Consider the following 27,136-nt stretch of genomic DNA (forward strand, 5'->3'; position numbering starts at 1 on the left):
AAACATAATCAGCTCTTTCATTCAGATTCAAAACAATTGAAAGATAAATATCACTTTCACAAAGCTTCATGAAATTAATTCTTGTGCTTAATGTTTTACAACTTTTTCCTCCACTGTTTTATGCAGAAATGCTGTGTGTGGTTTCTCTGCACCAAATACAACTCAGGATACAACGCTGTGATACTGCTTCCAAAAGAATTCCTTCTGTACCACAAAAAAGCCTCCATCCAAAAGGATCTCAAAACACAGTGCTTTAAAAATCTTTAAGAAGAGAGTATAGTTTTGATGTTTTGTGCTAATTAGCAAAAATCATCTTTCATAACACAGTCTGTAATGTTAACATAATCAGTGTCTCTGTGCTGCAAAACCAGCACCTATGTGCCTTTTGCACCTGAAAACTGTGCATGGAGCCAGCAACAGACTTCCCTCAATTTTTCTGGTAACTTCTTTCTTGTGGATTCCTGAATTCCAAGTTTAGATCTCGTGCTTCCAGTCTCCTCAAATAATGATTTTTTTTTCTGTTGTTGTTCCCTAATATGAGTAGCAAACCTCTTATTTTACCCTCCATACTTGTGTCTAAACTCTAGGAAAATCTGGCATACTAGGATGTGCTTGTTCTTGGACCTGCACTTTTTTTTTATTTACCATGCAGCTGAAGGTGAGGAGGTGTACCGACCTTTGTATTGGCACAGAGAAGTAAAATTCCTTATGATACAGCCATGAAGATATCTGTATTCAAACCACATGGGATAAATTGGTATTTTACTGTTACACTTGAGAAAGCAAAGTCTGAATAATTTTGGTAAAGCAACAGTAAGAAAGCTAGCATATAATAGAAAATTCTCTTAGGAAATATGTTTTGAAGGCTGTGTTGTTGGGGTTCTTTGCATAAGAACTGAGCTTGACTTAAAAATAAATTGCAAAAGAACTCTAGAAGGCCTGATACAAGAAACATGAAGTCTTCCAGAAAGACAAAAATGTAATTTCTAGAGAGAGATTTGTGGTTGATTCACCAGCTTTGTTTTACCATAAGGTCATTCTTATTTTTGTTTGCTGATAGATGGGTTTAATGGAATTAAATATTCCCTGCTGGTCTTCATGGTTATGTGAACCCTGCTTTAAAACCCTTTTCATCTTAATAGTTTCAAGACAGTCTCGCTTCCTTACTTAGCTCTGGACAGACAGCTGGAGGAAGTTTGCCAAGAGTTGTGAAGACTCTCTCTTGTTGCCTAAATAGTGTTTGACCTCAGAAGGACATACACTATCTTCAGTAAGAAAAGCTTTTGAGAATCTGGCCTCAGCTGTTAGAAACTGTGAAATAAATCAATTTGCCATAAATTAATACTTGTTCTTCCTCCTTTTTCAGCCTGTTTCTTCTTTTTACCTGTAGTCAGGCCATGTGCTTCAGTATGAAGAAATAATTTGGTCAAAATGAGCAGTTTTTACTTCAGTCATCAACATGTGTAGCTATTTACAGATAAAATTACAATTGGTTACATAATCTAAGTTTGTTGATAAATTTTTGAGCATATTCTATTAATAACAAATTAGAACTGTGTTACCACATGGTTCAGACAGTATACAAAGTGCCAACAATAGGCCCTTGTCAGTGTTTCTTCAAAATTTCTTCCCTTGTGCCTTTCAGCCAGCTTCCTTACCTTGCCATTTTCACACTGGAAAATCACTGGTCCCTAGCACCCCTGCCTTAATAGACAGAAATGACCACCAGGCAGTATAGGCAGGAGGAATGAATGTTGCTTTGAAAAACTGAGAATCTTATTAGACCATTTTTCTGCCTTGTGGCAGAATCCTCTCAGTTGCATCATCCTTCCCCCCCAAAAGGACACTGCACTTCCAGCAGTGTCTTGCTTCTCTTTTATCAAATTTATACCTATACACGATGTCTTCCATTTGCTACTATTGGTTACTCGTCTCATAAGTGCATAATTATTGGAGTAAAGATACTATATGGCCTCACAGTAAAGAAATAATTTGCATGTAATTTCATGCCTCTTTTGCTGCTCTTTCTGGAAAAATTCTTCTGGAATTTTCCTTTGTGGTGGGTAATCCCTGGGCACAGATCATAGAAAGAAATCAATGTTTGCTGGGAGAGGGCAGGGACATTTGTTAAAAAACTGACAGTGTGAAATCAGAGAAAATGTTGTCCCAGACAACATTAGTACAGCAACATCTGTGTGATCCACACAGGAGGAGACAAAAAACTCATGGTGCAAAGAGTGCCAACCGCCTTATCGGGTAGCAATGAGCTGTATGAACCTTTCTTTTGTGCGCCTACTGCTTTCTCTCGCCTGTTTTTCTGTGCATCAGACACTGAAGTCGTTTCTGCAGTTACTGCCGAGGGAGGGTTTGCGTGGGTGCCACCTCCCCGGTGCTGTCTCCAGCACCAGGGCCCAAACGTGAGGACTAAAACAACTCCGTTTCCACCGTGCCGTGACTCGGATTTGAACCGAGGTTGCTGCGGCCACAACGCAGAGTACTAACCACTATACGATCACGGCAGGCTGCGAAGGGCACGTCCGATGCAGTGTTTCCTGTCCCCCTTTGTAGAGCCGCGCAAGCATTGCCACCTAGTGTGGGCCGGCTATAACATGCCACCTGCGGCCACCCTCCCCGGCGTGGCCACTGCTATCGCGGCACCCCCGGGCATCCCTCAGCTGAAAACGGCGCTGCCTTCAGAATACATGCCAGAGACAGGCACAAATGTTATGGTGGCAGAAAAATATTCCTGCTCCTTTTGGCAACTGCAGTCTGTTGATGAAATCTTCCATTGCCTTCTGTTTGGCCAACATCTGTCTTCAAACGTGCAGTAATTTTGGGCTGTGATTTTTCTTTCTGTTTCCAGAAAGCAATGGGGGAAAACCTGGTGAAAGTACATTCGAAGTTACATAATTATTTTAAAAGCTGTTGAAAAGGAAGCACGAAAACACATGTTCCCCTCCTGCTGTAAGCCAGATTTGAACCAAAGTTGCCACAGACATAACGCATAGAACCAGCCACTGGACTGTCACAGCAAGCTGGCAGATTGTGACAGGTTTTGAACAGACATGGCAGAAAAATATCAAATCTAGTAAAATAACAAATGTTGACAGAAGTGTGTCATTAAAGAAGGATTTCTGTTCAGGTTTGAGAGTTAATGTTTCAAAACACAAGTGTTCTTAGTAGAGTTATTCTAATAATTGTCTTATTAAAGATGTAATATCTGCCATTTTGTCTCACTTTTTAATTCTGTGTCTGACAGTGATAGCAAGCAAAGATTGGTAATACCAAGTATCTTCACAATTTTGTTAATTAGTTAAAAAAGTGGAAGGAATTGGTGGATACACCAGATGGTTGTCTGCCATCACAAGGGACTTCATCAGGATGGAGAAATGGCTGACAGAGACTCCATGAAACTCAACAAGTGAGAGTTCCAAACCCGGCACCCAGAGATGAACAACCCCATGCACCTGCACATGCTGGGGGCTAACCAACAGGAGAGCAGCTTGACAGGAAATGGCCTAGGAATCCTGATGGACACCAAGCTGACTATGAGCCTGCAGTGTGCCCTAGTAGCAAAGAGACTGAAAGCCAGCCTGGTTGTATCAGGCAGAACATAACAACAGGTCAAGAGAGGTGACCCTCTCTCTGTCCTCAGCACCAGTGGGACACATCTGGGTGGTGTGGCCAGTGCTGGGCTCTTGGGTGCAATAGAATCGTGAACATGATGGGGTGAGTTCACAGAAGAACCACTAAGATGATGAAGGGCTTGCAGCTTCAACAGAGAATCTGGGACTTTTTACACCCAAGAAGAGCAGGCTTAGGGGGGGGAATTTATCAATGTGCATAAATATCTGATGGGAGGGTAAAGATGTTGGAGCCAGGCTCCTATATTTTGTATGCAGTGATAGGACAGCAGGTCATGGGCAGAAATTGAAATAAAGGAAATTCCTTTTAAATATAAGAAAAACTTATTTACTGTGAGAGTAGTTAAACAGCAATTGCCCAGAGAGGTTGTGGAGTTTCCCTCCTTGAGGTATGCAAACCTGACTCAATATGGTCTTGAGCAACTCGCTGTGGCTGGCCCTGCTCAAGTCATTGTGGTACTTGAGATTTCCAGGGGGACCAGGCAGCCTCAATGATTTGGATCCTCAGGAAAGGGAAAAAACCCCAACAATAAGAGCAACCCAAACCTGTTAACCAAAAATAAAATGTCAGTGCTTGAAAATATTTTTTTAACATTTCTGAAATGTATATATGTGCTTAACAGCACAGGCAGTTGAGCAGAGGGAGTCCATGAGTGCCAAGAAATGGGATACTGAAAACTTGACAATCTTCCCTGTCAAAACCCACAAAGTCTGTGTGAACCAGAGAAGTAAGCAATAGCTAGAGATTGAGCATCTTAGTTGGTACAAAGACTTCTTCTATGTTTTCAGAATTGAAAAAGGCTTTATAACATGCATCTTGCCCAGCACACGTGTGTGCCGTATTTTTCCTGGGAGTTAAAAGTACCCAGTCACGGATATGAATGTTTAAATGGGATTAGCAAGATTTCCTGGAATTTTCCAGCTTCTCATTTTGCCAAGGTGAATGAATATAGATTACATTGTTTCAGGCAAATTCCAAGTGATTATGAAAAAAGGAATTGGCTATCTAGCAGCCAGAAATAAATTTAAATATGTCAGTTTACCACTGTATTCAAACCACAATATTTTTCTTTTTTTTCTTTCTTTTATTTTTATTTTTTTTTTAAATATCTTCGTCCAATGTACCTGGTTGTATGTGTTGGAATAATAATGGGAATATTCACAATTGTGTTGCAAATTAATTCCATTTATTGGATTTTATTCTCTCCCAGTATTTGCAGTTCTGGATTTGATCCAAAGGTCTAAATAATTTTATCAGTGCACAGGGCCACATTTCTGCACCTAAACATGTGTGCATAGCTTTAATTGCAATTCTCTGTAAAACTTTGTGTTAAATGAAAGACTTTTATATCTGTAATACTTGTGCATAGTCTAATGCAGATAAAATCCCTATCCACTTCATATTTAAGGCCTACTTGCAGCCCAGTAATCTGTCTCTCTTGCTTCCATCCTCCATTAGTCTCTTTTGTTGAAAATAAACCATATTCTTGTCAGAAAACCCAGTGCAAAGCTACTAATTGCATGGTACTGTGTGTCATTCAAGAAAAGGAGTGATTTTTATAATGTTTTAAACTGAAAAGCATGTTTGCAACATTACTAGGTAAGAATCAAAGCTTCTGTCTTTGACTCATTTTGTGCATTTGTAACTGTAAAACATGACTAGTTGCTGTTGGCATCAAGGGAAAACCTGTCACATTAGACTTGTCAGCATGTCTGAATACAAAGCATATGCCTCCGGGAATTATTTGGTTTGATAGCATGTTAGTTTCTTTAATTGCCTGCACTTGCTGAAATTTAGGTAAGACCTTGATCCATTTGGAAATTCAGAATCTTGACCTAATGGTACTGAACACCAGCAGGTCTCTTTGAAATAATCTTGACACACTGTTTTTCCAGTGCTTCAATTCAAAAATGATCCAGTGGTTGGGCCTAACTTGGCAGCAGAAGCAGAAGAAACTTAGCTGTGCTCATAGGGTTGTAAGGCTGCTTTACATTAGAACAAGCAATGGCAACATCAAAGAAAGGAGGGCTCCAGAATAAGGTAAAACTCAGAGGCAAGTAGATTTGAGCAAAAGTCATCTTTTCTGTGTTCGGTGTGTGGCTATTAGGGCACAGCAAGACCCACATTTGGGTATATGGGTCTTCTAACTCACAATGGTGGAGCAGACCTCTGCCCCAAGGCATCTGTGGAGTCATCTGTGGTACAGTTCTCAACATTGCAGGAAATGTTACTGCTACAGCTCAGATTCTGCTGTTGTTGCTAGTAAAATCCCCTCACTGTGTCACCCACCTTATGTTACTGCCTTTCTTTCCTTGTGTATCATGACTTAAATTTTCACTGAACTTCTGTTCCCGTGTAATTATAGCAATGTAAAGGAGAGCATGGATACATGCTATGGGTTATTGCACACTTAAATAGTAACACAACTTCCATCAAAACAGCCCCAGAGTAAGAGACTTATTCCCGGGCTATGCTATGGATGCAGAAGAGCTAACTCAGCTGCTAAGGCCTGCGCACTTTTCTGAGAAAAGTAAGTGGACCTCCCTAAGGGGTGTGCATTCCAAAGCAAACTCTTTGATAAACCAAGTTTCATTGCAATCATCCTAAAGACAAGGAATCACTAAATTAGCCTGAAAAGTTCTTGTGGTTAAACTAAATGCTTGCAACACAGTATTATCTCTGCAACTATTCAAAATGTAGAAATTGAGCCTCTAATTATACTTATTTTTTAGTTGTCTGAGTTGTTATGTGTGGTAGATTTTATGAGAATCTTATTAGACTGCAGAATGCTTAGGGTATGTATGCAATGTAGCATTAGACAGAAAAAAGATTCGGTTTTGAAGTGTGTTAGTGTCTTTTCCAATAAAGTTTTTTTAAAAATCCTTTATCAAAACCTGAGTTTGATGATGAATATCTCACAATTTAAAATCACTTTTAAAATTAATTTCTCATCTCATGTCAGTACTGGCTTAATGTAAAAGCTAGTGAATGTTTTTTTACTTAGATATGAATTTTATAGTGTCTAAACAATACACTGGATAATAAACCTACCTTTAAGTAAACCTGTCTGGCAAATTAGACATATGTGATCCTGAGGAAATCCATAAAATGTCCTATTACTCTGTTGAGTTGGAGTTCTGGTGCAGAAACATGACTCACATAATGTTGAAAAGAAACCAGAGGAGAAAAAGAGCAGATACTGAAAGCCAGCACCAATCACATCCAGCTGTTTCAGTCTGTCTGGCACACATATGACAAAATCTGTCTTAATTCATGACTGGTATTAATTTTATTTTTTTTTATTTTTGAAGGTTGTTCTAGCTCTAAAGCAGTTTAGAGGTGATATGTCCCTCTGTCATGAGCATGTCAGACCGGAACAGACTGTTAGGAGACTTCTGGTTTGAAATCCTATCTTTTGTACTCATAGTTGATGTAGATACAGAGATAGGTACAGTCAAGGCCACCATTTTAAACAAACAAAAAAGACCCACTTGCAAAATTCTGACTTTTGGGTGTTAGAGTGCAGAGCAGCCAAACAAATGTAGATGGCTTGGCTGTTCAGACAGTACTGTACTGCATCTGTTCAGAAGAAACTTTTCCACCAGAGCACCTCTCCTATGAGGAAAGGCTGGGAGAATTGGGTTTGTTCAGCCAGGAAAGAGAAAGCTTCATTGTGACCTAATTGTGGCCATCCAGTGCCTGAAGGGAGCCTACAAAAGAGGTGGAGAGAGGCTATTTACAAAAGCATGTAGGTGTGGTGAGGCTCCAGAACAGGTTGCCCAGAGAAGTTGTGGATGCCCCATTCAAATGCTCAAGGCCAGGTTGATAGGATTTGGGGCAACCTGGTCTAGTGGAAGGTGGCCCTGCCCATAGCAGGGGCGCTGGATCTAGATGATCTCTAAGGTCCTTTCCGACCCAGACTATTCTTTGATTCTATGATAACTATGGCAGTAGTGAGAGAAATTTTCCAGAAGCCACATTTAACTTGATTTACAGCTTGTTCTTGGAAAGAATAAGCATGAGGCAAAAAGACAAAAGAAATGTTTACACACCTCTCTTATACAGAGGACTGGCAAAAATTTCAGACCAGCTGTTACAAGGGAATACTTATCTGATAATTTCAATCCTATAACCAGATTGAATCTGATCATGGATGGTACCTGATCATCTTTCAAAATAGGAAAAGGATTACAAAGCCATTTTTTTTAATTAAGAGATTGCTTATAAAAAGAAAAATTGTTTGAAAATGCATTAGACTCTTGGAAGCTTAGCTTTTGTAAAACAAGGTGCATATGAAACCTCAACATTTTTTAATAAGGTTGACGTTTTCTTCTTGGAAATAAACAGGTTTTTCTCAAATATTCCAATATAAAGATTTCCATCGAGAGACTTATGTAACAAAGCATGAAATGACCTTTTTGTTGCAATTCTACAGCCAAACACCTTGTAATTTCACCTGGGTCTAGGCAGCATTGTCCTGCTTAGCATCAACCAGCAAATATGAACGCCTTGGTTTTTCATTCTGTGCATCTCAAGTCCTGTGCTTCTTCACTTCAAAACACTTTGTTGGCTTCCTGAAATCTTTATCATAATGGCTAGTCGCTTAATTCCTCTAATACACGAATAGTCATTAGCAGCATAGTATATATGCTTCTAGCAATATATTGCCATTCCTAGGAAACATCAGAAGTGTGTGGATCAGAAGAAATATTAATCTCTTCCAGGGGGTCTTGCCTTGAGGTCCTGAAGGTATAGATATATGATGACAGCCACATTTGCCTACTGTTGTCAGCTCATAGCACCTGTGGCTGAAGCAACTTTACAAATTTTGCTGCTATATCTAAGCATTTACCTTCAGCTATCAGACTGCACCCATTGCAGTTGCAGGAAACAAAAAACATCTACCAGTTCCTAAAGGAACTCACACAGATTCCTTTTGTCTTTCAGGTGCTCCTGTAGGTCATGATTTCCAGTGTAAAATCATGTCACAACACAAGTAATAAGAAATTAATAAAAGACAAGATAGTCCATAAGCAGATCCATAAGCAGATATGAACTGTTGTGCAAATTGGTCAAATCTTAGTACAATTTTGCTTGAAACGGTGCTTCACCTTCTGTACAGATGCTTTCAGGTTTCTTCTCTGATATCTAATATCCTTTTTAGGGATATTGCCCCTCCTGTTACAAATGTTTTTTTTCAAGGAAAGGTAACCTTGGTATCACCAGAACATTGCTCAGAACATCCCATGTTCAAGTCCTTGTACATAATCTATGTAGGACTATTCTTGCTGTTGTTCGGCTATCAAAAATCTTTCCTCATCTGTTTTCCTCGTAAGTTTTCTTCAGACTTAAAGATTTTTTAAACAACCTCACAGGCATAGTGGATGGTATAAGTATATCACAAGTTCATTCTGTATAATGCTGACAACACAATCTAAAGCACCAGGCTGGTAAAATACTACTAGTCAATGAGATAACAGCAGTGTACCAGGGTGCCCATGAGAACTCAAATTCATTTCCCTGTTGACATCATCCCATTGGCAACTGTCAAATGTCGACCACAAACATGCTAGCACTTTTCCTGCTTCTGTGAGACTTCTTGGATTGCAATGAAAATATACTGTAATTTTTGTTTTCTTTTATTTATTGTACGCCTTTATCTTTCCAGGGAAAGCTTTTGTTAATTCAGTTGTGACCCTTATATTGCGTGCGGTGAAATCTACCTAAAGGACCAGCTCAACAACCTGCACTATAAATCCTGCATAAATTCATTTTCTATTCCTGGTAACAAACCAGAAAACTTTAAAAAATATTACGTTGGTTAGCATTAAAACAAGGGTCTTCATATTATTATAATCAGATTTTGTTGTGCTAATTACTTCTTGAATATGCTATTTGGAATAAGAAAAATGCTGCTCAGAGGATGAAAAAATGAGAGCCACTTCTAATAGAGGCCTTTGAAACTCTGGAGGTGGCAGAACTTTGTAGTGTTTTCAGTCCTAAATTTACAAAGACATTACACTCCGTGATATGGTCTTTTATTGTATCTGCTGAATGCAAACAAGTGAATAAACCAAAAAAATTCTACCAAACCCCACACATACATTGTTAAAAAAATCCCCAATTGCCTTTTTTAAGGCTCTACATTCAGCTAAAATTTGTTAAGATCTCATATTCATGATGTTTTGTTATGTTCCAAAGCTGCAGAATATAAAAATTATTTGGCTTATATTTGTCTGGTAATTATGTTTTAGCTAGCAGGAGCTCATAAGAAACAGGCATAATAATGTCAAACTTCTGACTTCCTTCAGAAATTTAATTCATGATGCTTTTCTCTGCATTTGAATGGTCTGAGAGAGCTGTTTGAACATTTTTAGAGAATACCTACTTTTATAAAAGCTCAAACAATTGGTCAAATTATATCTGTGAAATAACAAAATGTTATTACCAGGTTGAAAATCAGTCTAGGAATTGGATAATATTATAAACTGAATCTCAGAACTGAACTTAAAACTATTAAAATCTGTTCAGTGGCTATTAAATTGATCCTCTAAACAGAGGATTGTTATTTCATAGTGATTTAACCAGTTATGTCTACATTTTGAATATTTGAAGAATTCAGATTTTCATTAATATTATCTGATTTGTTTCATTGAAAATCTCCCTTTAATAGATAGTGGGTTTGGGAAAAAAGTAGTTGTATGTGTTGCCAAAAGGAAAGTGACACCAGGTTTTCTCTGTAAGCAGTAGTGTTGTTTGCCACATAATTCTCACCATGTTCCTATCTTTCTCTTTTTGATGTACATCAGAATCATCTTAAACATGTGATGAGGAAAGAGCTTTCATAAGGTTTGGGGCTGCAAAGTGATTGCAGCTTCACATCCTGTTCTGTTTGTAATTGAACTGGGTTTACTGCTGCCTCCCTCCTCTGTTAATCACCGCTACCTTCACCAGAGATTATAACCAGTTCACAACCACTGGCATAACCAGCCTTGTGCTCATCCTCTCCTTGGGCCCTCAGGATGACACGTGCTCTCTAAACATCTTTCATGGTGGGAAAGACTAGTTATGAGTGAGACATAAACACTTCTGATTTTGGAGAATGTTGACAGGGAACAGCAATACTAACCTAGCTCCTCTGTGCTAGGATGGTTGATACCTCACCTGTCAGCAATATGAAAAGAAGGTTGGCCATAGGCTTGCATCAGCTGACTGCAGCAGGCATATCATTCAATCTGCAGATTGTTTTTTCACCTTGTCATGGTTTAGGACTGGTACTTCCCAATTCAGTGCCCCTACTGAGACTCTTCTAAATCAGATGCTTCTGGTTCACTCCCCATTTCCCTTCCCCTAGCCACTTCGGCAGGATGGAGTTGAGATTTGGAGGTACAAAAGGTGAAGATAATGGGTTGAGATAAGAACAGTTTACTGTAAACAACGAGATAAAACAAATGGTAACAGCAACAATATTAACAACAAAAGTATGGAAAAGAGGGTGATCCAAATGCAAAAATGCTGACCATGGACCTAGAGACCATGAACAGTGGCAGGTAATGCCACTGGTTTTTCACCCTTCTTCTTGGAAGACCGTGACTACCTTGCCCCCTCCACTGGCAATGGTGTAAAGTGGTATGGAATAAACCTCTGGGTCCTGGCCAAAACTAGAACACACCTGTAAATTGACCCTCAAAGGCACTGTGAGGATGTATTTTCTTAATGTTAGCAAATCTCTGTTTCTCAGAAGAGATAGTATATTGCCTATGATATTGAGATATTAATAATATAAATGATATGTCAGTGTCATTTCAAAATCAGATATACTCCTAAGCATAATTAAAGAACTCTGTTTAGGATGCATTAGTAGCAATTACAGTTATACAATCCTAATACTTATGCAATCAAGTAATTACCAAAAAATAATTATGTGAGCTGTCTTAAATGGATATAACCTGAAAAGGTTAATATAAGTCAGAGGCAATTAATCACTTCTTCTGTAATAGCCAACACTAAGAAATGTTTATCAAACATGACCTTATCTTCCCCATTTTGCAGCATGCTATCAGTGTCCTCAGTCTGCAGTGCATTCATTACTGTGGTATTTTGTGGAGAGAGCAAACCAAATAGAGACCAGGTATTTGAATTCTCTTCTCTGTTCTCACCCAGTCCTCAGCAAGATGTCTAACTACAAATCCTTTTTTTTTCATATCTGTAAAATCCAGACAACATTATTTTTGATATCTGTAAGATCAAGACAATAAAGTAAATTATCATGGCTAATGGAAAGATGCTTTTCAAATCTTAGATGGAAAAAATGTAAGAAGGTCAACCACAATAGGTGTATAATTTTAACAGCAGCAAGTATAGTGATCTCCTAAATGTGTCTCAAACCCAAACACCTAACCACAGTCTGAACAACGATAATAGGTTGGAAGTATTTAAAGCCTTCCTCTGTATTAACCAATACAGTTCCATAGTTTTACTTAGATGCTATTGCCCTATACTAAGAATAAGTTTAAGCAGAAAGAGGTAACTGCCATGCCTGTCATGACATACATTTTTATGGTGACTGAAATGACAGAATTGATCCTGATTTTAGACTTCATTTTGACTGAAAATGTAGCACAATGAAAATATTATTGCAGTCAAACACAGATCATGGGGTTTGCTGGTTGGTTATTTGTTTTGTTTTGGTTTGGTTTGGGGTTTTTTGTGTTGTGTTACTAGATTACACAATTGTGCATGAAAATCATTCCAAATGATTTGTCTGTTAAGACTTAATAACTTGTTTCATATAATTTTGACTTTTTTCATGTGGTTAGGCAATGTGTTCTTTCCCCAAAATTTAAACAACTTGTTATTTCAATTGAGCACTTTTTTCTGGATGCTCCCTCTGCTGGATCTGCAGAAAAGAATATGAATCTGCCTAGGTCCCGTGGATGAGGGCTGGACAGTGATTGGGGCTCTGCCATTCATTTCAGGAAAGTAGATTTTCTTATTCATCTAGCTTGTTAAAAGCACCACTTAAAGGAAAAGATGTGAAAGTATTATCTGCAAGGAGTGTTGGAGCACTGATGAATACTACTGGGTTCAAACGGACAAAGATGCCTTTCTCAAGACCAGTGTTTTTCACTAGTCATTAGAAAGTCAGTCCTTACTGTGAAAAGAAACTAAGATTTTTAATAGTAAAGGAAATTTGGTTATGTCTCTTTCAGCACTGAAGAGTTTAATTTGCTGCTTGGTATACCTCACATCTCTTTTCCGTCACAGCAGAAAAATTGCTCAGTCCTGTCTTTCAAAATCCTGAGACCTGTTCAGACATTGTGAGATTTTATGTGAAACCATTAAGACAGCAAGAGAGCACATTTTTTGAAGGGCTGCTCAAAAGGGGAGAAAAAACCATGCAACTACATTTTGGGATGCTCTTTTCTTAACGAAAGATGAGATTATTGTTTTACTGACTTTATACTAAAATAGAGTAGGGTTAGATATGGTATCAGGAAGAAATTCTTTACTGCGAGGGTAGTGAGAGACTGGAACAGTTTGTCTAGAGTAGTTGTGGAGGTGCCATTCCTGGAGCTGTTCAAAGACCATGTTGGATGGGGCTTGGAGCAACTTGGTCTAGTGGAAGATGTCCCTGACCATGGCCACAGTGTTGGAACTAGGTGATCTTTAATGTCCCTTCCCACCCAGACCATTCTATGATTCTATGATCATATCATCATAGTTTTACTGTATAATATTTATTAATTATAATTATATGGTTATAAATATTACTAGATGGTTATAACTATGTGGTTATAATTATTATATAATCCTCAGTCTCCAGCAGTTGCTTAAGGAAAAAAACCAAATGACATGAAAATCAGAATAATTACATTCGATGACACTGCAATTCACACAATCTAAAAAAAAGCCCTCATTTTTCAAAGTTTGGTACAAAACAAAAGCCAGTTATGACAAAATGTGCCCAGTTTAAATAATGTTTCTCCTTTGGATCATTGCTGTCCCTGGACTCAGCATATGCTAACTGATGTGTACAAACTGAGAAGCTTCTAATAAGTGTGACATGTTTCTGCTCCAAATCGCAAAGTTGCATAGATGATTGTGACATTCTGTCCTTACCAGGAACTGTGACCAATAATGCCTAGAAAGCTTTCTTGGAAAGATTAGCTTTTCTCCAAAACAGACGAACAGCATGTTCACTATTAAATTGTATTATGTTGCACATCTAAAGTTATACCCTCTGGGAGCTGGTTTTCATAAATCCCACTGCATCTAACTCCTATGATTTTTGTAGCAATCTAATAACTGATTGTTACATAACTAGACCCTTTTGGGTTTTATTCAAGTGATTTAAATTTTGACCCATAATATGCATACAATGAAGAAACAACAAAAATGAAAGTGAGGAAGGACCAAAACTGTCTTTAAGGTAACTGCAGGAACCCTTTGCTTGGTTACATGGTTAGAGGAGGATAGTGTGTTTAAGCATAGCTACATGTTTCCATTTGCATATTGCCTTCCACTTCTTCCTATCTAACCATAACGCTGCTAACTACTGGAAAAGTAGAAAAGTGCTGTTGTTAAACAAGATGGGATTAGTAGATTATGCCACCATTTCCTATGGGGAAAACCTGCTCGGAATCACAGAACAGTGGAGCTTGGAAGGGATCTTTGAAGGTCACCTGGTTCAACCCCATGCTCAAGCAGAAACACCTAGAAGTGGTTGTCCAGGACAGCGTCTAGTTGGCTTTTGACTATCTCCACGAATGGAGACTCCATCACCACTCTGGGCAACCTGTCAGTCTCATAGTGGGAAGGTGTTTTCTGACATTCAAATGGAACCTCCTGTGTTTCCATTTGTGTGCATTGCTTCTTCTCTTGTCACTGGATGCCACAGGAAAGAGCCTGACTGAATCTTCTTCACATACTCCTCTCGGGTATTCATATACACTGGTAAGAGTCCCACCGAGCCTTCTCCTGCACAGAGAAGACTGTTTTGGCCACAGCTTCATTCTTCATGCCATACCTCTGCTCTGACCATGGACAAAATATCACCATGAGTGTTTGCTCATGGAGATAAAAACCACAACTCATCTATGAACAGGACATTTAATGCCATTTAATGCCTTTTAATGCCTCCTTGCCACAGAAGAGCAACATTATGAATATGCTGAAGCCAGATACCTCCACTGTGGGTTTTTATGAAATGTTTTCACTGATAGCATTAGATGGGGGAATTCCTAGTAAAAACATTGCCATATCTTCTACTTGATTTTTTTTTTTTGTTGTGTCCACCAGACAACCTATCACCAGAATTAGGAAAATTAGAGCTAGGTTTTTTTTAACTCTAAAGCAATTTTTACTGTCACCACTGAAAAGGCACTAGAGCTAATGCAGGACACCTTCCAGAAGAGTTTCGGATTGGGAAAGCCACAGTAAAGGATGGTAAAATGATAATCTATTGGCAATAGGCATTTCTTCTCATGTGTAGTAAGATGCTTCCTTTATTGCATCTAGCAATAGCTTGATATGACCAGTCTTCTCTCAACAGACTGACAACTATAGACTGACAATTCTAGCCCAAGAACCAGTATCAAACAAAGGAAAAACAATTTAGGAAGTCCAAGAAAGTAGAAAATCACAGCATATGCTTGGATTCAGTTTCTTAAAGAGTCTGAAAGCCAGAAAATTTTGCTTTTTATTCAATCAAAAGATTCATAATTACAAAATACACAAGCAAAATATTGCTTTAAACACTTCCTAGTCCCTGACTGATTCCTGAACAATATCACAAGTACCCAACAGCAGATTTCATAATGCTGATCATTACTTTATGAGCCTGGCCATCCAGAAACTTTTCCACCTGCTGTATAGTTTTTCTGTAGTATCTGTATCTCACCAATGCATCTGTAAACAGGAGATTGCTCTGAAGGCCTCATTGAGCTGAGGAAAACACTATCCACATTTCTCCTCTTGTCTAAATGGGTTGTTACAGAAGGCAATACAGCTGGCCAGGTGTTATTTGTCCTTCCTAAGGATATTGTCTATGCACTTTATTCTCCTTCAGTCATCTAGACATGGCTGCCCAGAGGATCCGCTTCATAATCTTACCATGGACCTAAGGTCAGGCTGCCCAGCCTGATATCCCTAAACCCACCTCCTCAACCCTTTTGAACATGGCTCTACATTATTTACCTTTCTTAAGCCATCAGGAGCCTCTCTCTGAAACACCATGACAATCTGAAGATTGTACAGAGTGTGTCACAGGGGCATCAGCCAGCTCCCACAACATCCTGAGGGGCATTCCATCTGGTCTCATGGAGTTGTTTGGAACACAAACTGCTTAAGTAGCCTTTAACTCCACCCTCCCCTACCCTGGGCAATGTTTCATTCCCCAAGGCCTTGATAGTAGGCTTAGGGACCCAGGAGACCTGAAGACAAGCACAACCAGTAAAAAATCAAGGCAAAGATGCCACTGGGAGTCTTAGACTTTTCCACAGAATCCTTTATTGCTGCTCTTCATGTCCCCTGATCATATCAACTCCAGCTAAGTATGGGCTTTCCTAACTCCATCCATTTTGTGTCTCAAAAAGTTCTTGGTGCTTTGGCCTGTTTTGCATAACCTCTTAATGAAGAGACCTGTATGCTATTTCTGAAACTACTTTTGGCTAACGCACAATGGTGAAACAAGCTATCCAGCACAGAGTTCCAGGATCCAGGGCTACTGTTCTATGTTTCTCAATCTATCCTAGACTGCACCTCACAGAACTGCACTTGTCTGCTGGATCAGAACTTTTATCACAAAAGTTCACTTTCCTGTACCTCGAATAAGTGTATTTTGAAACAATAACCATGACTAATATTTCTTCCATTTTATGTCTGTGTTATACAGCTGATCAAGAGCCATTCTACATCAGTGCTCCATCAGCAGCAACACCAAGCCTCCGCAGCCTTACTGAAACATCACTTACAATTCACAGCTTCAGGTGCAGGTGGCACTGCATGACACTAGCCATGGGTTTTGCTCTTTCTGTGTTTACATTCCTTCCATTCTAGACATTATGGAATGCCTCCAGCTTTTTCACAACCTTCACCTGTGACAGGCAGCTGAGACTGTTTCTCTGAGAATGTAGTAAAAGAACACAGGAGCAGAGGATTTCTCAATGTTATGGGAAGTTCTGTTTGAAACATGTTAGGCTTTGTTAGGGAAATAGATTTTACTCTTTCATCAAAATCTGATGTAGAAAATTCAGTGGGTTCTTTTCAGTGAGCAAATATGGGACATGAGAAAAAAAGTTCAGTATGCCAGTTAAGGTACACACAGCAGGAATTCAGAAATCCTATAATTGTTTGAAATCCACCTCCTGCTCCAGCATCACATAGAGGAGAAAAGCACATTGCCTTCACTTCTGGTGCTTCAGAGATAATTTCCTCTTTGAGACTTTCAACCAATTTTTAATTCAGTTTCTGCTGTACATAAAGTAAAAGACAAAAAGTAGTTTTGCTCTTGTCAGCTCAGAACAGAAGCACTCTGTAACAGATAGTAACTCTGTAACAGATTTATGTCCTCAGTTAAGATACTCTTGCCTGATCTTGATGTATCCCTTATGGATTTTTCATTAAAGGGTGCACGCATGTATGTGTGTCTGTGCTTTTAACTTTTAATAGGAGAAGTAAAATATTTAGCAATCTGCTATGCAAGGCACTATCACTTTCCTGGGTCCAAAAAAAAAAAAAAAAAAAAAAAAAAAAAGCATAGACAAAGAACACTTAGAACAAGCTTTTTGATTCAGCCTATATTCTCTCAACATACTGAATACCATAAATGCTGGTTCTGGAAACTATTACAACATTTTTAGAAGCTGAAAAGTAATCATAATGAGATCTTGCAAACAATGAACTCTATTCTCCTTCTGACATACAGAAGGATTTATGAACTCATTATTGCCTGTGCATTCAAAGAAAAGTCCCTTGTGCATCAGCAAAATAGGACACAAATAACCACAAAGTTCTTCCACAATTACAGTGCTAGTTTCACCCATTTATGTTTTATTTAGTATTATCATTATTATTATACTAACAGTAGATGGCAACATTTAGTTGAAACTTGGAAAACCTTTGTGGGCTTTACAGAGTCATTTGAGTTCTGGTTTTACTCACAAGACTTAGACATACAGGAAAAATAACATATAGCATATAATTAGAAATTATAAATTAACTAAATTGTTTAATTATCTATATAAATTAATACTGCAATTATCTTATTACCTTCAAAACTCCAGCTTGCCCAGGAGACTTTATGACCGAAAGCCAACTGTGCTCTGACTGTTTGTTTGGAGATTTGGTAAAATGTCAATGTCCTTAGGGTTAAGCTTTCCTTACACAAAACCATAACCAGAGAAAAGCAGCAGGTTAATTTCTTAAGGGGTTATCAATAAAGCATTTCCTGAACTGCTAGCATCTCAGTATGTTTGGATCAAGGTTTTCAGAATAGGTATTTAAAACTCTCCAATTTTTACCATATCTTTTTCCCCTGACAGATGGTCATTGAATATTCCCAACTAATGCTGAAATTAATGAGAATTCTGCTGTTGACTTGATGGGAACAGGAACATCCCCTGTAATGTTAAAGGATAGAACTCAGCTACTCTGCTACTAAGATCACTGTAAAACTGAAATCTCTTAACCCTTTAGAACTTGTCTTGTAATAGATGTCTGCATACCTCAGGTGCAGGCTCAGTCATAAGATGAAGCACAATGTCTCTACTTACCCAAGCTGGGCAAGTATCAACATCCTGGGCTGTATTCTAGTCTTTGGATATACACTGAAGATACTCGTGTAATGTCAGGCCAAATCTTTCAGAAAGCAGAGGTGAGCTGCTTGGAGCTCCCTAGATATACTAGTCAAAGTAAGGTTATTTGTGTGTTTGATTAGACTAGGCAGAACTGCCTGAACTAAAGACTTGCCTCATAGATCTGTTCAAGCAAAAAATTTTCTTCTGGTTTTGTTTTAAATATTAAATACAGACCTTTTTGTGACATATATGTCTCTGTGTTTGATTCCTTTTCTGGATCTGACTCGAAATCTTGGGCTACAGCTTCACAACAACAAAGAAGACCATATAGTCATGGAACACTCACCACATTTTTCTGTTTAAGTTACAGTGAAAGTAAAAGACAGATCAGCAGGTATCTTAATGGCACATAGCTTTGTGAACCTCTCTGACCATGGCACAGTATTCTTCATGGATTGTGCATCAATCACTGCAAAAGACTAAGGCATTATTTCTGGCTTTCAGAAGCACAGCCTGGGCCTTGTGCTGTTTGTGCAGACAAGTACAGAAAGAATGTCATTTGAGAGGGAGAGTGGGAGCTGAGTGAAGAGAGGGGGCCCTTGTATGGGGAAGAGAGAAGGAAAGAGAAAGGAAGAAGGCTCAGACTCTGGAAAGCAAGATGACTTTTAAGCTGCCAAGGGTTTAACAAAAGCAATCCTGACGCTATCCAAGAGGAAGTGAGTTTCTTATCATAAATAAACAGATGATTTCATGGGCATGCTCTGGATCTCACCACACTTCTATGTGTATCCTATTAAGCTGTGTTTGTCTCTGACTTTTTCTTGTAGAAGGATCTCTTCTGCAGAACTTCACTGAAGGCTGCACATTCCACAGGGCATTTTTGTGGATGTGGAAGAGTTCTGCAAATGTCCCGTATATTTATAGCAGCAGCATTTTTTTTTCCTGATAATGGAATGAAAGATAGATAGATAGATAGAGTATTAAGAAGTGGAATACTCTGTAATTGTAAAATTTAGTACATTTACAGCAGCCTCTGTATTCTTCAGATACACTGAGATTAAGTTATCTCTAAAGAGGTGTTTTACCAGACGAAAGCAGAAGCATCCAGAGATAGAGGTAAATAGACTAGGATTAAGTAACTGAGGCTGCATTCTGTACTTTGATTGTGACTGCAGAATTCTTTTGAATATATCTTTCTACAAAAAATTCAGTGCAGCTACTTGAGAAACCTCTGGCCATGGCGTGAGTGAGAATAGGAAGCTGTTGAAACTTTGGCTGGCTGCTAGTACTGGTTTTGAATGAAGTGCAGGAGAATGTCCTACCACAAAAGACAGAAAGGTTCAAAAGCTGAAAAGCAAAACAAATCAGGAGATTCGGGGTCTCTCATGTTAAGAAACAAAGTGCATTACACTTACAAGATGCGATGCCAAAGTACATTTCTGTTTGCAAAATTAAGAAGTCTGAAAGCAACTGAATGATCCTGGAAAGAATTAGTCAGGAAAGAAAGGCACACATTATCAGTATTCTCTCCTAAAACAACAATGCATTTGGCCAGCAATTGCCTACTAGCATTGTGTACCATTTTATGAAGCTGGAGGACACAAACATAGCCAGCCAAAATGGTTAAATGGAGAGGCTGGAGCATAACGTTTTATACACTTCAGCTTGAAAATAACATGGGTAAAAGAGGGCCTCTGATTTGATGCTGCCTTTTCTGGAATGTACAGTGCAACTGGATCTAAATTTTGGGAGAGTGCCCAGTTTCAGATGTCTAAAGCCTCTGTTGAAAGCAGTGGAGACTATACACTGCCAAAGTTTTATGTATGCAACTGCAGATTGATTGCCTAATGGCAGTGGTGGGCTTTGATCATAAATGTCTGGAGAGAGAAGTCTCATTAGGCACTCTTCTCCCCATTTTTCCCTTTACCCGTCTAACTCCTAACTCTACTCTTTTTCTGTGTTTCTCCCCTGCATTTACTACAATCCTTTCACTGATATCTGAGATATAAAAGTTCTTCTCCCCACATATTTCTTTTCTTTAACAGCTTGCTAGTTGGGGATTGTGCAAGAGGAGTTAACCAGAGAAGGTGCAAGGGTATGCAATTGCTCTAACACGTTGTCTATTTTGGGCTTTCTGGGTGAGAGAAACAGATGAAGATAATTTCCTCTCATTTTCTGTTTCTTATTAGTAAATTGTGAGGAATTCTTAGGTACAGAACATCCAAGTGGGATCATCATCTCTATGCAAAGCAAAACTATTTCCTTACAGTTTGGTCGATATGTGAGTCAGAGTCACATAAAAGATGTAATAAGCTGCTTCTGCTTGCAATTAGAGGTTTTGTTCTGATGGCAAATTAAAATTTAAGTTCAGTAGAATTAGGAGTGAAATCTTGCAGATTCCCAGCTACCTGTATATTGTGATTCCATTTGGAAGCTAATAGGACTCAAAAAATTACTTGTGTTGGCCTATACTTTCCATTTTACATACACTTCCGGAATTGTGCAAAATGACAGCAAACTGCCATGAATATATCTTTATATTCACTTCTCACATCCCTCCCTTAATGAAAAGAAGGGAGACACATCAATTTTTATTCATTTTCACTGCAAGAAAAGAGAGTAGCAGCCTTAATACTTACATGCCTAACAGATGGAATGAAATTACAAAGAAATGACTGAGACTATCGGTTCTGTTTTCTAGTGAAAAATCTGCAGAGTCAAAGAATTCAAACTTTTTTCTTTTTTTTTTGTTTTTAAATCATGCTTTCCCTAAAATCAGACTGTTCATTCTTCTTTATATCTGCAGTTTGGGGAATAATCTCAGAAGCTTCCAACTCTGCCACAAAGACAGATGTTTGAACATATCCCTCCTGCTCAGTATCAGCTGTTCCACAGAGCTTGCCTCGGAAAAAAAGTACCAGTTACCTCTAATTCTGGCTGCCTTTTCAGGAATGATACAGGGAATTTTTTAATAAGAAAGCTACCTTCTTTGTTCTGAGGATTAACTAGAAAACCTCTGGCAAACACAGATTCAGCTCATCAACAGTAGAACTTGCTTGGGATCCTTGCTCTTAAACTTCACTTGCAGACCAACTAGTATCATTTTTATGAAGCTGTGGTGGGGGTCATCACACTAAGTCCCCCATGAATTCTGCCTCTCTCCCTTTCAGGCATGATGGATTCATTTATTTGGTGAATGAAAGCAGTGGCAGATCAGGTCACCCGACAAAGAATATAGGTAGCCTTATGGTGTGGTCTGCTGTGGCTGCCAAGTGAGGTAGTGAATCTGATGTTCCAGTCAAAGATAAACAGTCTTGAAGGTCTAGTTGAAGGTATTCCTTCTCATTGCAGGGGGGTGGACTAGAGAACTTTTAAAAGGTCCCTTCCAGTTCAAACTATTCTGTGATTCTGTGAAGGCTACACCACCACATTGTCTTACTCTTAAGTTAGTATCCTTAGGTGTGGATGTGAAGAGGATCTAAAGAAATGAAATGAAAAATACTCAAACCAAGTGAGGATATAGTGTCAGTATGCTTTTCAGAGTTGCCATGTGATTTGCTCTAAATAAGCATCACAAAGAGTGGCCTAAATGTAAAAAAAGCTACACTTCTGTTTTCCTTTCCTTTGCTCCCTGCTGCAGTATTATAGGAGAGATTCTTTTCCCTCAAAATCCAAAAGCCTTCTGAGAAGTGAATCACAAAACAAAGAAATGAAAATGAAAGTGACTTTGCATGCTAGGGTCTTGACCAGGGCAGGGAGCAGAATAAAATGCCCCAGAAATTAACTCCTGTGAAAAAAACCCATAAAACCCCATAAAAAATTAAGTATAGAAAATAATGGCAATCCAAAAATACAGTAACAAAACATGGCAAATAATTTTTGGAGGGAACCCAGTTCATATTTATGAATTAGGATGACCTCTGCCTACTTTACAAAGTTCTTATTTTACCACTCCTGAGCTCATAAAAGAGGGTATATTTCATCCCAGGGGTAATGTTAAGATACTGTGAGTTAAGCCCAGAAATATGTGCTGAACATCCCCCATTACCAGACAGGGTGGAGCCTTGTGCATAGGACTAAGACTTGAGTAACCCTTTCAAAACCTTCCTTCTCTCATGTCCCTCTCTGCTGCTATGCTCTGGTCTGAGGAAACTTTTATGTGGAGGGACATGACAGCCTGTGTGGTGACTGGACTTGCTGGAGTCTCTCTGAGAGGTCTTCATTGACACTTGATATTGGCTTTCAGGTATTCAGTAATTATTGGTGGACTAGAAACACCATTATTCATTTCTTTCCCTTTGTGGGCCACAAAGGGAAGGAAATTAGCATAAAAAAGTATGGCATACTGTTACTATAAGTATCACTAGGATGACTACTGCAACATGGGGTGGCCTCCAGCTCTGATAAATTACACCAAAATCTAATCTGGCTTCTAGAACAGCAGGCATAGTAAGAGCCATCTTTGCCCCACCTGTCATCTCTAAATAGGCCATATGTGCTTCAGTTCCCAAAGGTGCAGGACAAATTTCCAGATAGCTACTCTGTCTGGAAATGTTCATATTCAACATATTCAAATAGCAAGGAAAAAATATCATCTTCTTCTCTTGTCCCCATTGCCATTAAAGCTGTGATAGGCCATCACCATAGCTTTCCTCAGCCTTCAAGATGGAAGAAATCTGGGTGCTTCATCCTTTCTTTTTAGGTCCAATTTCCTCTTATTCTTGAAGATGCCTCTTTACTTTGGTCACATATATGTTAATCAAAGAATTTGTTTAGATTTTAGTCTAAATTTCTGCTAGTAAAATTCTGTAGTAAGGGGAGAAGTGGAATTCATTTCATAGCTATGGTAAGAGATTATGATCTCCATTTTGGTGGGTTGCGCTACTCTGCCAAGCTTTTCTGCCTAAAGCAAAATAGAGACCAGGTGTGGCACACTGCCCCTCGTGGAGGCAACGCCATACCGGTGAAACACCTCAGTTTCATGAAATGGGACAAGACGGGCCACCTGGCTGACCTTGAAGATCTGATTGCATGACTAAGTTAGCAATGACTTACAAGCAGCCAACTGATGCTAGATTTGATCTGATTAAGAAGTCGGGGAAGGGGGGGTGTAGGTCCTCAGCAAACGATATCTCTCCATGATGAGATGGCATCCTGGAGCACATGGCGCAAAGCTTAGACTGCAGGAAACTGACAGCTCTGTGGAAAAGCTCTGCATAAGCATCTCTGCAGGCATCAAACTCTCTGGGAAAACCTGCCAGAATTATTCCATAGGACGTTATTTTTCAGTTTAATGAAGAAGCAGCATGCAGTGATACCAGTAAACAGTTTTAAGCACTCACCATGCCTCAGTTAATTAAAAACTAAGGTGTATTCTGGAGCCTTAATACAAACTTGTGTCCGTAGTCATTATTGTGCAGTACTCAGGAGACCACAGTAGAACAACATTTTAATTATTTCAAGCAGAGCCTATAAACTTAGTAATTTTTCCATTGCTTCCCTTCTACAAAGTGAGGCTTATGGTCTGGTGTCCGGCGAGCCAGCGTTTGAGGGACGGCACAGGGAGACCCCACGGCGCTGCCTTGGGGAGCTGCTGTGGCCCGGGGGAGACGCGTGCGGACTCTGGGCCCCAGGCCCGTGCTGCAAGGGAGGTGGGCAGAGCGGCACGGCAGCCCCACGGCGGCGGGCGCGGACCCTCCCAGCCCGGAGCCGAGAGCCGCGGGCGGACGGCGCAAGGGGGCGCGCGGGGGCCGCGCCCGGGGCTTGCGGGGGCGACTTTGCCCCGCGTGGCAGCTCGGGGGTGTCGCCGGCGGCCGCGGGGCACCGAGGGCCGCTGGCCAGGTCGGGGGCTGTTTTCCCGAGGGGAGTGGAAATCTGGGGCATCCTTAAAATAGTGCCGGCCGAGGCCGCGCCGGCGGTCACAGCGCTGCGGGGGAAGGCGGCAGGTGGTTTTTGGGGTGGGGGCGAGGCGGGGTGCAGCGCAGACCCCGGGGGCGGCCGGCGCTCCCGCCCCGGCGGAGGGACCGTCTGCCGCTGGCCCCCGCCGGGAAACTGCTACCGCTCGCCCGCCGGCTTCGGCAGCGGGGTCTGCGTCCGTCTGCGTGCAAGAATAAATGCGGGAAAGCCTCGAGACGGTCCGTGGATGAAAAAGAGGGCTGCGCTGCTGCCCCGCGACAGCCCGGTGCCCGCCGTGCCCGGGGGCGGACGTACCCGCTGGCGGGTCGGCCGCGGCGACCGCAGGAATCCCGCCGGCCTGAATCAGCGGGAAGTGGTCTGTGAGGTCTGGGGAGGATTCCCCCATGCTCCGGGAGGCAGAGGTAGTGCGTGCGCGAAAAGGTGTTCGCAGAGGCATGCGGGCGGCGAGGGCGAAGAGGTGCGCGGGGTCCGTCGCCCTGGCCAAACCCGGGCGCCTGCACCTGGGTCATCGGCAGCGAATACGACGCGGAGCTGAAATCAAGCTTCCTCAGGACTCCCGTTGCAAGCTCGGGATGCACGTCCTCCCGCTACCCATCATCCCCAAACTATGTTTGTGGGCTCCTTGCTTTGTATTTAGCCTCTTTATGGGGGCTTTATGTTCGTGTGAGGAGCGCTGTGCTGCCGGGTGCCTACACTGGCGCTGCCCTCGCTGGCAAGCGCCGGTTCCGGCTGCAGCCCGCGGTCTGTGCCGGAGCTGCCGCTACTGCTCGGGCGGTGCCGCGGTGGGACCCCCGCTGCCCCTGAGCTTTCAGTGCCCTCCGTGGCTCCCTGGGCGTGTGCCCGTCCTCTTGTTTTAAATACACCGGCCCCGCGGAATGTTGTAACAGCGAGGTAGATAGAGATACAAATGAAAAGCGCCTAACTTAAAAGAACAAGGTCAGTGTTGCGCTGTAAAAATAGAATTGATTACTGTTCTTCAAAAGACCACCAAAAAGCAACTGAGATGAATTAAAAATAGAGAGGAATTAGAGTCTCTTATATTTGTGGGCTCTACAGAATCACACGAAATGTTACTGCACAGCAAATAACAGGTATCGAATTTATCCATGTGCACAAGCAGGAAAAAATAGCCTTCCTTTTACTTCTCTGTGCAATTTCGGGGCGTTAGTGCTGAAATTAGAGTAAGTGGGAAACAACGTGCATAATTACAAGAAAAAACCCACAACGGTTGAAAAGGACGGGCGGTTAGCAGCACACAAAACATCACGAAGGCAGTAGGCTTGTTAGGCACAGGGAATGTTTATCTGGATGGCTGCTCACCTAATTTCTTCATAACAAACACTACTTTTATAACAAAGACGTTATTGGTCCTTGTCATAACAATAATCACTATATGAACAGGATTTTGCCCCTTTCGCTTGTAATGATGGTGTTTTGTTGCCGAGAATGTAATGATTTGGAGCTGCTAAACTCGGATTTTCATCTCTTCTAGGTGCTCCCTGTACGCGCATTTCACCCTCTTTTTGCAAAGACTACCTTGCACTTATCTTATTCACTTGACTTCGTTCAGCCACTGGCCCCTGGCCAAGGAGGGCATCTACCCGATCGCACTGTTCAGGCACTTGATTCAATGCAGTGATTTTGCTAATGCATGCGGGTTTCCAGACGCAACTGATATAAGAACTTCCAAAATCTACAGCCATGAAGTTCAAAACTCCTGTTATAACTTCTACACCTCAGGCTGTACTTATGCGTGCATACAAATGCGTACAGCAGTATGACTTCAAGGATACTAGCTTTTTAAGTCCGGTTTAATGTAATTCTCTCTTTAGGAAGCATCACTTGACAGAAGCGCATTTCTCCCTTTCCCTTCCCCTCCCTTTCCTTTCCTTTCCTTCTGCTTTGTTATGTCCCTTTATAACACTATTTGCGTTTATGTTGGACGGTTTGTGGCTAAATAGGGAGACATGTTTTTAAAATGAACACAGAAGTAATGTCGTCTGGAACTCCTCGGAGGGCGCGGGAGGGAGGGGGCAGGGGTGAAGAACATTTAAACGCATTTTAAAATACTCTGTTACCGAAACAGTGGCTGCAGAACTGCAACTGGGAAGGAAGGGGGGTGGGGGGGAGGGGGTATAGGGGGGAGGAGAGGAGGGAGCAGGACTATTTAAATGGTATTTGAATCGGACTCGCATTTTTAGTGCTGTTTATGAAATGCATATGGAACTCCCCAAAACTGTTCAGCAAGTACCGACAAAATATACCTGTCAAGGAGAAGAAGACATAGGAATGTTTTATTCATTTCTTGATTATTTTGATGGCTGGGCACACCATTAAATACATCGTAAGGGTAGCACCTACAGTAGATCTACCATTTTTAATGGGTTTTAATATTTAAATTTTCAATATTTCCATTATTTCCTTGCAGTACTATAAACGTTTCTTTAGTTAGGAAAATGCTGCTGTCTACTTAGTTCAGAGAGATTTGCCAAGCTAAGAAAGCCATTTCCTATTACAGGTACTTTGACAAGGATAACTGACAGTCTTATATATCAAAGAGTGGTCAAACCGCAATGAGATTCAAAGCAAAGAATGTTGGAACATTTTGTTCCAGCGAACGAGCTAAAAATAAAAGCCCCTCCCCGTGTTGGAAGGGGGTTGATTCTCCCATTTGGAAGGGCAAATAGAAATCAGATTATTAATGTAATCGAACAGAAAAATCTGCCCGGAGAGGTGAAGGGTGAAAGTTCTGAAGTGTCAATGCTTTAAAAAAAACA

At 40.5% G+C, this 27,136-nt stretch overlaps 1 protein-coding gene and 1 non-coding gene across 9 annotated transcripts in view; one reads left to right on the forward strand and one right to left on the reverse strand.

Annotated features, from left to right (window-relative positions):
* NFIB (nuclear factor I B) overlaps positions 1–27,136 on the forward strand; it is a 264,254-nt gene that overhangs the window by 46,986 nt on the left and 190,132 nt on the right. The window lies entirely within an intron of this gene.
* TRNAH-GUG lies at positions 2,448–2,519 on the reverse strand. Its single transcript has one exon. It is a non-coding gene; the product is annotated as a tRNA-His (tRNA).

This window comes from Corvus kubaryi, unplaced genomic scaffold (genome assembly GCF_017639235.1).
Source record: "Corvus kubaryi isolate FWS band 111438036 unplaced genomic scaffold, C.kubaryi_AGA036_p1.0 split1-37296, whole genome shotgun sequence".
Lineage (NCBI taxonomy): Eukaryota > Metazoa > Chordata > Aves > Passeriformes > Corvidae > Corvus > Corvus kubaryi.